Source organism: Gossypium hirsutum, chromosome D02, assembly GCF_007990345.1.
Source record: "Gossypium hirsutum isolate 1008001.06 chromosome D02, Gossypium_hirsutum_v2.1, whole genome shotgun sequence".
Classification (NCBI taxonomy): Eukaryota; Viridiplantae; Streptophyta; class Magnoliopsida; order Malvales; family Malvaceae; genus Gossypium; species Gossypium hirsutum.
Window position 1 is genome coordinate 55,922,697 of NC_053438.1, and position 12,642 is coordinate 55,935,338.

The 12,642-nt window shown below is 32.1% G+C and overlaps 1 non-coding gene across 1 annotated transcript; it reads left to right on the forward strand.

Moving 5' to 3' along the window:
- Positions 1 to 9,017: 9,017 nt before the first annotated feature.
- Positions 9,018 to 9,123, forward strand: LOC121215085 (small nucleolar RNA R71). Its single transcript, XR_005910817.1, has one exon. It is a non-coding gene; the product is annotated as a small nucleolar RNA R71 (small nucleolar RNA).
- The last annotated feature ends 3,519 nt before the right edge of the window (positions 9,124 to 12,642 follow it).

Consider the following 12,642-nt stretch of genomic DNA (forward strand, 5'->3'; position numbering starts at 1 on the left):
AATTGCATTATAAATCCCTTAGCTTTGATTTTGCATTATAATATTAGTTAACATAACAATAACTAAACTTTATAATATATATATATATTAAAATGCATATATAATAAAGTCATTGCCGGCCACTAACAAGATCACATATCTTATGGTCTATTTATTATGTAAGTCCTATATATTTAATTTTATTTATAAATCCTACTTTATTCAATTATGCGATTTAGCCCATGTACTCTAATTAAACACTCTTTCATCAAAATTAAATAACCAAAATTTAATTCAGTTCTAATATAATTCTATAAATATTAATAAAAATATTTACGAGTCTGTTTTATGGAAACAAGGTCCCGATACCTCAATTTTTAAAACCATCGACTTTAGATCCAATACACTTGTACCTTGTCTAACTTTCCAAATAATTAAAATTATTAGATCAACCTCAATATAATATTGTAATACCTTTGTAACTATGAATAAATAATATTTACTAAGTCTATCATCAGAAAACAACATTCTGAAACCACCATTTCCAACTCCACTAACTTTTCGGTCATTACAGCATGCATGTAGACTCCTTTCTGAAAATCAAAACTCAGTCTGAGGTCTTGAACATAGGCTCTGATACCACTAGATGTGACCACCTTAACCTAGGCTAAATGTTATGGCTAGATTGAGAAGGCTACATTAGCCACCGAAATGGCTAAGCTAACTTCCGTCAATTTTGAAGATTTTAAATAAACTCATTTTAGAGAAAAATTGTATTTACACTTTGAGTTAGTTTAAAAGAGTTCATTTATTAGATAATCTATACTGAAGACTCATTTTATTATTAATAGTGTTGTTTAAGAAAAAAATCGTTTGCTTGTCACTATTCTTTGTAAAAACTCGATGTTAAACTAATGTAGCAGAAAAATCATTTTTCAAGTCATTTTGGAAACTTAGTTGTCTTATCGATTTGGTTTTCAAAAATGGTTCATTTGCAATGCAACGGAAATTAGGGAACAATGTCAAACTTTACTTAAGCCCGATATCATGCAGTTTTTGGTTGCTTAAGTAATCCATGCATGCAAAAATCCCCAAAAGAAAAGTTACCAAGCCACATACCAGAAATAATTAAAAAATTACAAACCAAAACCAATAGAGACTGATTAATATTATTAAAAATTGTTTGAGGTCCAAGGTGATCACCGTATACCGGCCCCGGTCATAATTTCGAGGTTTACCTAAAAAGTTAAACGCTATTAAGGGGTGAGCTTATGAAAGCTCAGTGTGAGTGGAACAGTTATTTAAACAGACATAAATATAGAATATAGTGAAACATATTATCTTTACTAGAAGAGCACGGAATCATCATTTGAATTTCATATCATTACATAGCCATTATCAAGTTGATGTCAACCGGTGTATGAGCATGGGTCATCATTCATTAGAGTAACAAACATTAATTTCTATATCATTCAATACAGCACAATATAATACGTAGCATAAATTAAGAACATTTGAGTATCTCATGAGCATGATGCAATGCAAACAGGTACAGTGCACTAACTACATATAAATGCAGACTTAATATGTCATTGATACTCCACGAAACTCTTTCATCAACTACAAGATATCCCATCCCAATGCAAATGCAATACGTCTCACAAACTCATGCATAATCATATCTTAATACTTTTCACATTTATTTGACATGTCCGACATGCCCTCAATAATCACATACTTTCAGTAAATAGAAACAGTGTTCCAAATTTCAATTTACCATTAAGACGATATCATTCAACATTACACAATTTCACATACTTTTACGATTTTCCAATTTACATGTATAGCAACCTTTCCAATAAAACATAACAATCTATACATTCAATTATATCATGCATAAACTCGTATCTCAGCAAATCATGCTATAATATACAATCAATCTTATACCAAACAACACAATCATGAATCACAATACCACTCACACAGTCACACTGTCAAACTAGCAACTTTGCTAACATGTCAATCTTTTAAGGCTCAAAACGTACCTAGTTTTGCCACTTACAAAATTAATTATTTGGCTATTAAGCCAATCCAATCAGCTAGCTAAATCATCAAATATATAAAAAAATTATCATTTTTAATTAAGTTTTTTTAGTTTAGGACCCACACCTTATTTTTTGCTTTCTCACAGCACACTAGCGAATCTTCTAAATTTCTTTAATAAACCTTAAAACGAACCTAAGTCAAAAATCAGTAAAAATTCCATCAATTCATCTCTTAACCGGCCCTGAAACACCCACTTATGGATTCCAACCAATCATCAAAATTACTATTATTTTACAAATCCAACCTAGTTAGATTTCTTACACTATTTTGTTGCAAATCGTACACACGAATGTCTTTCGGCTTTACGGATGATTTGGGGTGTTCTAGTCAGCACCTAACACAATTACATACTGGAAAATAATTAGCTAATATTGATTAAAAACCCTCATTTAATCAATCCATAACCGTTTCCCAACAACTTTGTCGAAACAACAAACTAGTTTACAATTAATCGCACTTACAATTCCCAAATTGTGAGATTCGAATTACTAATTGATCAAGAACGTATTTTCCTAATTAACATGTTATTAAAGGCTAATTAGGAGGGTTCAAGAACTCAAATTAATGCTGGGAAAATATGGGCAAGAACCAAGAAACAAAACAACCCCATTTCTTGCACATAGGCAAACGCACTATCACCCGCGGTGCCAAATTCGGGGATAATTTAAAAATGATTTAACGATCCATTAAAAATCTGGGAAATAAATTTAAAATATTTAAAATTCCCCTAAATTCCATATCAGGAAAGTTAGGTTTTTAATTTACAAGATTAATAAACAAATTAAATAAAAAAGTGATCTTACACAAGCTAGTTGAGAGAAACGATAATGGCACTTTCTTGGCAATGTTCGGGATCGATCTTAGAGTTCAAGATTTCATATTTGGGGCTGATTGTAATGAGGAAAAATACCAACAAGATGGTGGAGAAGATGTTAACAAATCTTGAGACAAAAAGAAAAAGAAAGAGATGGTAAAACTAGGTGTAGGCGACGGTGAAAATAGAGGAAGAAAGAAAAAAATTGATGATCAATGAGGAGAGGAGAGGAGAAGGGACGAACAATTACAGTGAGTAAAAATATAATAAAGGCTGATTATTTTGTGTAAAATTAACATTTATACCTAGGGTTACAAGGGTATGGATGGCACACACATTAAAAACAAGGGATTTTGTAAAAAAAAGTTATTTTGCATGGGAAAGGATTTGAAATTGGAACCTCAATTTAATTTTCATGCTTTTGTAATTATCAATTAACCACTAGGCTATTTCCTTATTTTTTTAAATAATTTTGGAATATTTATTTTAAAAACAAGGCGTGTCGCATACTAGGGTTTGAGGCAAAATTATCAAAATAATAAAAATGGTGAAAGAGAATGGATTTGAACTTAGGTTTTAAGGAACATTTCACAAGCACTTATCCAACAAACCAATACCTCATTTATTCCTAAAAACACATAGATAATATCCAAAAATAGGGCATGACCACACTCTCTCAATTTTTGAACCCTATTCTACTAACCCTTAATTTTGGAATGTTACAGTGACTTACCCTATAAAAAGAAGAAAGAAAAATAGAGTCACCGGATTTGATAATGAAAAGGAGGATATACCACTCAATTTACTTAAAAGGCTGATGCATTATAATATGAGTGCACGAAAAACCACTCATCGCAATTAAAGTAGCACCATTCAGTTCCAAGCTCGGGAAGTTTTTCTCCCTTTATTACATATCATTATGTACATATATATGTTCTTGCATTCATGATTCATATTTGTTCATGCATTGAGGACAATGCATCCTTTAGGTTTGGGGGTGTGTTATGCATATAGGTTGCATTCAAATAGTTGTTCATTTTGTCTTTGACATTCATTTTTCCGTGACACATAAAAGCCAAAGAATTGTTACACTATGATGAGTATATTTTTTCCTATGATGTTCAATGAGGAATTAAATTCTTCGACATTCCTAGAAAATTGTGGCAGTGAATTAGATAAGCTTAGCTCAGGATAGTTGCTTGAAAGTTGACACCTAAAAGTAGAATGCACAAATTTCAATTACAATTAGTCTATAGTAAGTTTATTTTAATAAACTTAGAGATTCTTGAAGCTAAATTCAGTACAATGACAATACTCAATAATGAATAAAGTGGAAATGTTTAAGAAAATTCAAGAAAAATAATAATGATATCATCAAATACTCCAATGCTTAGAATTTCCTAGTAAGTTAGCATCACTTTGTTTGTTCCATCGTGTTGTTGATTAGAAAAGTAGGTTTAAGTAAGAGTGATTCAATAAAAGAAGTAGTTTAGGGACACTCCACTATAGTGTTAGGCTGAATAGCTAAGGGGGTAGTTGTTTGCTCGATCCATCTTCTAAGTGAAAAGCCTTAACTTCATGAGTGAGTACTCAAATTATGACATGATAAAATACCTGGCAATTTAGTGTATGCTCCACTGAGATTTTCAAGTAAAGAAACTCATGTGATAACATGAATCCCCTAGTAATAATACTTGTAATTGAGTTATACAAGGCTAGATTGTTAAAAGGAAACTGAACTTAGATAACAGATACACTAAGTACATTATGAGGTGCTTGCTATAGTCGAAATTGCACGAGTAACTAGAAATTTTATTTTTAGGGCAACATTTTCTGCATTTTTTTTTTTGCTAAAAGCTTATGAAACTTGAGCAAATTTTTGGAAACAGAATATTGCTAAGAGCTGAAGTATAAAATATGCTCTACATAGTCTGACATTACAAAAGGTAATTATATTGTTGTGGAAATTCATTCATTCATCATGCATTCATGCATATTTTGCTTCAGGACAAGCAATAACTCAGGTTCGGGGGTGTGATAACTCTTTAATAGAGTTATATTTCAGGCCTCTAGACTTGGTTAATTGATCATACTTGAGTAAATTTAGTTGCATTTTAGGAAATTATATTAGTATTTTTATAAAATTGCATCATGAAGCTTGGGTTGTGCTTTCAATGTCACTTTAAGTTACTTTTACTTGTCGGAGGAAAGAAATTGTGTGTTATTTATAACAGATGCAGAAAGTAGGAAAAGAAGTGAAAGAGTGAAGTTTTGTCATGACAAAAGGTTGGATAGATTGCCTGCACAAATTCCATGGCAATTCCATAAAAAAATTTTGTAACACCCCAAACCCGACCTAGAAGTCATGATCGGATATTGAGGAATTATGTTAACTTGTTTAAAAGCCTTTGCTTCAATCAAACTAAAAATGCATTTCGGAAATATAAAATTTGGCAAAAACTTTCACGAATGTCTAAAAACACTTAATTTCAGAAACACTTAACTTAATCCCAAAATTTGAGTTTAAAATTGTGTTTGAAAACATGTATTTTGACAAATTATTTCAAGTTTTAAGGAAAATACTCATTGAAGCCATTTGTTTATTTACAGACAAACTCGTTAGGAGTTACTTAACTAGCAACGAAAAACTGTAGAGTTTTAGTTTTGAAAACTGAATTTCTACTTTAACTTCTGAAGTTTTGCAATATCACGTTTGCAAATATTAATATTGACGAATTAAACGGAAACCAAAACAAAGCCCAAAAACAAGGTACAATTCCTAAACACACAAAAGAAATAATTACCAAAATCACCATTTTTTAAAATTTTAACTGATTAAACCATCCGAACTCCCGCACGCCATCTAATTCTAATTTACCGATTACCTGAAACATTAGAAATAAAACAAATGGGGTGAGCTATAAAACTCAGTGTATAACTAAAACCAAATAGAGATCATACATAACACAATACACAAATCAGAGTTTCACAGAGAATTTCGTGACGCACAAGCAAACAAAACTGAAAATGCATGATTATGCCAATGTGGAATTTTCAAAAAACCAGAATGCAATTTTTTTTCAAAAAACTTCCTACCCAACTCCACTACACACCAAAATAGAGTTCTCCAGAACTCATCCAACCAAATCACACCAAAAGATAAATGTGGCCATTGCCACCAAAATCGTAGTTAAAACAATTAGATTAGAATATATGTGGTCGAGCCACTATATTGCAGCCAAGTTGCCAAAACAGAAATGTGGATAAACCACCAGATGGTGTGGATCACTAAATTGCCAGAACTTCCTCCTTATAATATCATCCTAACCCCATGCATGTGATATGACACACAGAACAGAATCAGAACAATGGCATGCTTAACATGCAATCAAATATGGCGATTTCAAAAATTTATCTCGTATTAAGACATCAGATTAGCAGAAATAGAGTCTTGTCATAATATCACAAAACATGAGTGTCAGAATATAACATATTCCGTTACCACACAACCGATCAAACAATCACAAAATACAAGTCAGAATACTTACCTTAGTTTCAAAATTGGTATTAGTACTTCTCAATCGTCATTTAATCACGATTCAAAACATATATTAATCATAACTAATTAACATTCAAACATAAATACTTAATGCATAGTTTTTACTTGTTAAAAACCCACATTACTTACAGTATCATACTTAACATATATCTTATTAACATGCGTACATTATTTATAATTTATGCTAACAGAATATCAAAAACCATAATTTATGGCCTAATTTGTATCATACAGACCTTACAGGAAACCCATATTAGACTCATACATCGAATACGGCTCTAGGGAAAAATTCTAGTTTTAGGGCCCACACGACCCAATTGGCCCAAACCGTATGACTCACATGGTTTGGTTCACTGGCACACGTCCCTGTCGCGCCGACAATCCCAATTTTCGGCCTTCATTATTTCTTGTTTTCTCGAGTTTTCGTTATACACTTGGTCATTTTTCGAAACCGATTTAACAAACGCAATTCTATCACCTTAAAATGTCATCCAAAACAAATCAATGAACAATGCTATACCAAATTTAAACACTAAATTCTGCCTTAACACCAAACATAACAATCCCTTCAAAGCATTCTTTTGCTTACCATGCATGCAGTAGTATTTCCTAAAGCCCACTCTACGCTAAATTATTAAATGCTAAAACAATCCTCACTAAGAGGCCATTAACGATAAAAAAAAGAACTAAAGACGCACAAGAACCATCCATCTTACACAAAACTAGAAAAATAAATAACATACTATGAGAAAAATAAACGGAAAAAAACGTGATTGACACTTACAAAATGATGAACCCGCTAACTCTCGTCCAAAACACACAATACAACACCAGAAAACTAACGTGAAAAACAAAATCTAGGAAAAAGTGGAGAAGTGGGGAACATGGAAGAGAAGTTAGGAGATAATTCTTTTTTTTTAAAACCCACTAAATCCTAATAAATCTAATTAGTTATCCTTATCAGAATTTTCCTAGACTTTAAAATAAAAATAATTCCTACTTTTCATATGCAGAGATTCGAACACAAGAGCAAAGGGTAAGTTGACACCTTACCACTAAACTAGCAAACTCATTCTTAGCATCAGTTGAGTGAAAATAATACTTAAACTATAAGCTTAAAGATAGGATTTTGGGAAAAAATTAACAAAATTCATAGAATAGGATTTGAACCCAGAACCTTGTACACACAAGCACAACACTTAACCACTGGACCAAATTAATTTCCTTTAACATAATTTCACAATTCAATTTCTTCTAACCCAGTTTTTGGGATGTGACATTCTAACTAGTTGTCAATCCACGCCACTCTTAGCCAGTTGTACTTGTACCAAAAATGTCCACCTGAAAAGAGGGAGAAAAAAGTGTGTGCTGAGAGGGGGACCTTTTTTATAAAAAGAAGAAAGAGAAAGAGAGGAAGAGGGCAGTCTCGTGGAAGATCTAGAGCCACAAGGAAAGAAGGTAGAAGCTAAGGAACAGAGCAGCAACTCAAGGAATAAAGAGAAGCTTTTAACCCTAGGCTTCGCAAGATATTGTAGCACTGGAGTTGAGGGCTAGATTGGCTAAAGCTTCTTGAAGTTCTTCCTTCATTATCTTAATTGATTTCTATGAATTTTAACTGTGGAAATATATTGTTAAATAATACTTTCATTTTGGATTTTAATTGCCATCTCATGAGCTATCTCATTGGATTGGGATTACTGGATGAATCTTTTGTTCCTTTAATGACCAAGGAATTATCCTAATTAGATTTATTATTTCATTCGATTTGCGCTATTTTAAAATTTATGCATGTAGTCTCTAGACATAGATGAACGTATGGTATGTTCATAAACTCGATTTAATTTTAAAAAGATTAGATGAGTTGGATAGTGATCGAATGATACAAACGAGTATTTGACAAAATACTCTTAGCACTCTAGACATAAAGCTGCGTTTTGTACAGAGAAAGGAAGAAACAGTGCTGGGTATCCTTCTTAAGGATTGTAGAGATGCAAAGCCTTAGGTAAGGTAGGTTGAATTCTAACTCTTGAAAGAAGTAGATTACCTTAGATTTAATCTAAATAATATATTGGTTAAGATTTTTCCATGACATTATTGTGTTGTGAGGAAAGAATCTTAGTGATCCCAACCTTCTCATTCAACAGCGTAGATCCTCTCAACTTTGTCTCTGTATCTTTGCCACAACATTTTAAGTTAGTTATTTGATTTTAATATTGCATACGTGATTATTCCTTTACAACTTGTTATTCTGTTTTGCCACAGCTTGATTCATATAGTTTATAGTAATATCTTAACCGAACTAATCATATCCGATCCCTAAGAAGACAATCTTACTTACTACATTATTACTTGATTCGATGTGTACACTTCCACAGTCACATATTATATTCACACACGATAGTTGGCCACTGGTAATTGTTACTAGCAATTCTCTTCATAATTTCATAAGCCTCAGTATAAGACTTAGAAAGGACAACACCATTGGTAGAAGCATCTACTACCATTCTTGTGTTAGCATTGACACCGTTATAGAACGTCTCTAATTGGATGCAATGCGGGATTCCAAGATGAAGGCATCTTAGTAATAGTTCTTTAAATCTTTCCCACGCCTCATACAAGGACTCATCATCCATCTGCTGTAAGGAAGTGATCTCATTCCGCAACTTAGCATTCTTGCTAAGTGGGAAGTACTTCATAAGGAATCGTTCTGCTAACTCTTGCCATGTGGTAATGCAATCTAATTGCAACGAGTTCAATCAGGCTCAAGCTCTATCTCTTACCGGATATGGGAACAACTTTGATCTTAGTGCTTCTTCGAGTACTCTAGCTAACTTGAATGACTCACTCACCTCCATAAACAATCTGAGGTGAAGGTGAGGATCCTCAATCAGAATTCCATTGAATTGGCCCATAGCCTGAGGCATCTGAAACATGACTAGGTTCAACTCGAATTGTTGTGTCTCAATTTCTGGCCTCCTAATACCCGAATTAAGCTCATGAAACACTGGCACGACACACTATTTTGGAGCTCTATCCCTATCGTCAGCAATAAAGATAAGATTTTGAGCATAATTTGCTTCATTTCCTTGATTTTGGTTCTCAAGGTTCATCTATTTTGTTTCTCTGAGTTGCTTGCCTTCTTCTTTATTGAAAAGTCTCTTCAATTTCAAGGTCTACGAAGAGTAAGTCAATAATTTGATCAATACTCATAAACACCTGAAACAATCATAGAAAAAATAATTAAATTAAAGTTGAATAGAAAAATAAACGAAAATGAAAAATTAACATTTTCACAAATAATATCTTTAAAGCAATCCCCGACAATGATGCCAAAAACTTGGAACGACGAAAATGTGCAAATATACACAATCGCAACAAGTAATTAAGTGACAAGTAAATGTTGAGTTATCGTACTCATAGGGACTATGAAAGAAAATATTTATGAAATGCAACTTTAAACAATTTTGTGAAGGAAAAAATATGTTGATTTGAAGAAGTGTATATAAAAACTAAAATTTGACTAAGAAATTAACTAAGAAAAATAAAAAGTAAAAAATTTCCAATGCATGATTTCTAAAAGACAAGTTTTAATCAAAATGAGATAAATGTGTTAGATCAATTTCATTCTTTAACTTATATTAATTAAAGCTGTGTTCATATTGATATGAATAATTTCAGCGCAACTCGATATTTTGTTAACTAATGCACATACATACTTACTAAATTAATTAATTAATCTCTTGAACATATCTCTATGTCAATTCAACCAATTAATCAATTTTCATAAGCAATTATAAGATTAAGTGAGGTAACAACATATTCCTATATTGAAACAATTTAATCACAATAATCTTACAAGTTATGCAAGGCTAAAGTATCGTTTAATACCGTCGCTAATTTAACCCTCTGTTATCTTAGAAGATTAAACATGTACCAATTAAATATTGTGTCAATTAATTATAAATTCAATCCAATTAATAATTAATTCATTTGTTACCTTACAATTATAATGCCTATAACAACACAAACATATTTTACCAAGGCCTATAACAACACAAACATATTTTTAAGTAATCTAAGCGGACATAATGCAATTAATCTAACACAAAATGAATTTCAAGAATTTTAATAATATCAAGGAGAACAACACAACAAATATTCATAATCATGATCACAACATATTTTACCAAAGCCAGTCGTGTGCACTCCTCTTCTTCTCTGCTCGTTCTATCAATCCAAGGCCTTCACAAACAGTTGAATGCTGCTACTCCAAAGGGTGTGCAAGCTCTTTTTCAAGAAGGAAAATCGACAAAGGAAAGAGAGAAAGAAAATGGGAAAACAAGAAAGGGAATGGAAGAGAGAAATATGTGTGTATTGATAGATGTGTTGGATGAGAAATGAAGAAGGGAATATGGTTATTTATAGGTGGACATGGCTGCTAAAAATAGCAAAGAAATACCAGCCACTCCCTCTTCTTGGCCAGTCATGCTTGGTGCATGTTTGATTGATTCAAACTTGCTATTTTTACCTTGGGGCTAAAAATAGAAAGCATGAAAAAAAGTAGGGGTTTGAACGATATTAAAAGAAACTTTAAGACCTGTTTTGCAATTATAAAAATCAGCTAAGAAAGTTGATTGGGTCAGCTTATAATTAAAATTTAACCCAATTTATGTTGGACCAAAATTAATTACAAAACATATTCAATGCATATTTTTAGACCGTTCGTGACTAGAAAATTAATTATCCATACTCTTGATTCACTCGATACAAAAATTGCCCCAACGGTTCAAACCTCTCGAGGTGACTGTCAAGCTAATTTTCACCTTTTACACAAAAATTTTGAAAATAAATCAGATTTGTGTAAATTTATTATAATAATAAAAATTCAATATGTTAACATTTTAAGTGAAAATTAATTATTTTAAAATTAAAGTATGAATTTCGACACAAATTACACCGGAACTGCATAGATTAGAGCTCAAAGGGTTCTGAAAAAGTTTATATATTTTTATTTTTCCAGCTAGTGTGTGTAGTTTTGGTTTATATGTTGGGTAAAATGTTAATTAATCAAATTAAAGATTTTAATCATGGATTAGCTACTAGTTTTTTAGTATTTATATGTGTAGGTGCCGACTTAAATGCCTCAAATCAGCAATGAAGCTGATAGACGTTCGTGCATACGATTCGCATCAAACCAGTGTAAGAAATCTAACTAGTTTGGATTTGAAAAATGGTTATAATTTAAATTTTTTGATTGAACCCATAAGAGGGTGATTGGGGTTTGTTTAAGTGGTATATGAATTTAGTTAAATGATGATTTTTAATTTAGGTTCGTTATTAAGTCTTAAGGAGAAACTGTGAGATTCGCAAGTGTTCTGTAGTAGAACGTAATTAAGGTTTGGGTCTTAACTCGTTACCTTGAATGCTTTAATATTAATTTTAAAAGATTTAATTAAGGACTAAGCTGGCTGGTCGGGCCTGGCTAAATGGCTAAGTAATTAAATTGTAAGTGGTCGAACCAGGTACGTTTCGAGCACTAACTATTTAGCATGTTAGCAAAAACGTGAGAATGATTGAATAATTGTGTGATTGATAATGTTGTGGATAATTCATTAATATGATGTATGTTGAATGTATGTATAGCATGATTCAGAATGACAATGAGGCTTACGCATTAAATATTTGTATGAATGATTTGCTATGAAATATTTTAAAGACTGCTATACATTCACTCAAAAAAGAATTGTAAGTTATATCAGATTGTTATACGTTCAACGGCACCATCTTAATGGTGAATTAAAAGTTTGAAAAATGATCCTATTTACTGAAAGTATTTGATAATATGAGGATGTGTTGATAATGCCAAAGAATTTGAAAGTATTGAATTCATGACTATGTATGAGATTGTATGACATCTTCCATGTGCATTGGGGTGGGATTGTTATTGTGGTTCATAGAGGAGTTCTGTGGAGATTCGACTGTATATTAAGTTCGCATTTATTTTATAGTGCACCGGGAGTACGGTGGAGATTGGCAATTTTATCACATTTATTCGTTAAATGACAGGTTTTTTGTAATTATGTTCATTCGGTGGTTTTACCACATCAAGCTTTGCTCGCATTCATTGGAGTTTGGTAAACGGGTTCTGGGAAACTCATGGTGTGTAATGGATGGCAGGGGTGGG